Raw genomic sequence first — 2,488 nt, 5'->3', positions numbered from 1 at the left:
AGAAAAAACATTTTGAAAATAACATTTTAAAATAGTTTGAAAATAACATTTTGAAAAATAAAGAGATTTTTTTTAAATATTTTGAAAAAGGATAAATTTTGAAAAACATAAAAAAAAACTTGAATTTTGAATAACATTTTAAAATATTTTGAAAAGAATGAATTTTAAAAAATATTTTGAAAAGAATGTTTTTTTTAATATATTTTGAAAATGATTACTAAGTAAAAATAATATAAGCTTAAAAAATCTTGTTTTGAAGCTCCCCCTAAAATTGACAAATTCCTAAAGTCCAAGCATGGGTATAAAAAAACTAAGGAAAAATTGTCCTTATGATGAAATGTCTAACCCTTGTCCAAGGCTAGCTATCACAAGGTAGTAGCAATTTGACTCAGGTTGGTCAATTTGAGCATTTATAACTAGCAAGGTTTTACTTACTAGTCAACTCAAATTGATCAATGTTTGTTATTTAAAGCCCAGATTTATAGCGATGCACTGACATAAGCATCTGAAATCTAGGGCTAGGACCTAAGCATCTCACTCATTCTAAGTTATCAAACAAGGGATCCTACTGTGCTTGTGAGATGCTGGCTCCTAGAACTATAGGATCATGCAATTCTACGATAAGACCTAGGCTATTCCATAAAGTGAAAAATAATTTCAAAGAATTTTGAAAAAATTTGAAATGGGGATTTTTACAAAAATACATTTGAAAAATAAACTAAGTAGTAATTTTCAAAATCAAAGAACCTATTCTACAAAACATAACCCTAATTGTCTTCTTAGATTACTAAATTCTGCTTCAGGTAAAGGTTTAGTAAAAATGTCTGCCAAGTTAGATTTGGATTCAATATAATTAAGTTCAATATTCCCTTTAGACACATGATCTCTAATGAAGTGATGCTTAACCTCTATATGTTTAGTTCTAGAGTGATGTACTGGATTTTTAGTAAGATTTATAGAACTTATATTATCAATGTAGGTTTTTATATTTTTATAATCTAGATTAAAATCTTTTAATGTATGAGTCATCCACAACAATTGAGCTACACATTCACCCATTGCTATGTATTCGGCTTCAGTGGTAGATAATGCAACACATTGTTGCTTACGGCTAAACCAACTGACTAAAGATGAACCTAATAGTTGACAACCTCCACTTGTACTCTTCCTATCTAACTTACACCCAGCATAATCCTAATCCGAATCTGAGTATCCGACTAAGTCAAAATGTGAGGTTCTTGGGTACCAAATTCCTACATTAATAGTGCCTTTTAAATATTTGATAATTCTTTTAACCAGTGAAAGATGGGTTTCTTTGGCACAAGTTTGATATCGGGCACACATACTAACTGCAAATAAAATGTCAGGTCGGCTTGCAGTTAGATAAAGTAAACTCCCTATCATGCTTCTGTAATACTTTAAGTCAACAGGTATACCATTTTCATCATTATCAAGGGTTAGGTTACCTGTCATTGGTGTTTTAAGCCCTTTACAGTTTTACATACCAAATTTTTTAAGAAGTTCTTTTGTATACTTAGTTTGATCTACATAATTACCATCTTTAGTTTGTTTAATTTAGAGACCTAAAAAATAATTTAATTCACCAACTAAACTCATTTCAAATTCATTTTCCATTAAGGTTACAAATTCTTTTAAAAATTTTGAATTGGTTGAACCAAATACAATATCGTCTACATAAACCTGGGCTATAAAAATGTCTGAGTTAAAGGTTTTAATAAAAAGTGTAGGATCAATTTGGCCTTCTTTAAAACCCTTGGATTTTAGAAAACTAGATAGACGTTCATACCAAGCCCTAGGTGCTTGTTTTAATCCATATAAAGCTTTTTTAAGTTTAAAGACATAGGTTGGATTTTCTAGATTTTCAAAACCGGGTGGTTGACTAACGTAGACTTCCTCCTTAATAACGCCATTTAGAAAAGCGGATTTAACATCCATTTGGTATAACTTGAACCCTTTAAATGCAGCATAGGCTAGCAACATTCTAATTGATTCAAGTCTAGCTACCGGGGCATAAGTCTCGTCGTAATCTAGTCCTTCGACTTGACTAAACCCTTTCGCTACTAAACGATCTTTATTTCTTAAAATATTACCTTGATCATCTAATTTGTTTCTAAACACCCATTTAGTATCAATGACTGTTTTATTTATTGGTGGAGGTACTAAGTCCCAAACCTGATTTCGTTCAAATTGGTTTAACTCTTCTTGCATTGCAATTACCCAGTCAGGCTCTATTAATGCATCATTTATATTTTTAGGTTCAATTTTAGATATTAATGCTATTTGACTTAGATTTCTAAAAGCAGATCTTGTTTGAACCCTTAATTCAGGATTTCCTATGATTTGATTGACTGGATGGTGAGGGTTAGATTTTAATAATTTTGAATTTTCATATTCTTTAAGGTTGGGTAATTCTTCATCGTCTTCTTGATTACCATTTGAATGAGGTTGAGTAGTAGAAACGTTATCA

The sequence above is a fragment of the Zingiber officinale genome, chromosome 6B, assembly GCF_018446385.1.
Source record: "Zingiber officinale cultivar Zhangliang chromosome 6B, Zo_v1.1, whole genome shotgun sequence".
Lineage (NCBI taxonomy): Eukaryota > Viridiplantae > Streptophyta > Magnoliopsida > Zingiberales > Zingiberaceae > Zingiber > Zingiber officinale.
This window is presented reverse-complemented; position numbering follows the sequence as displayed.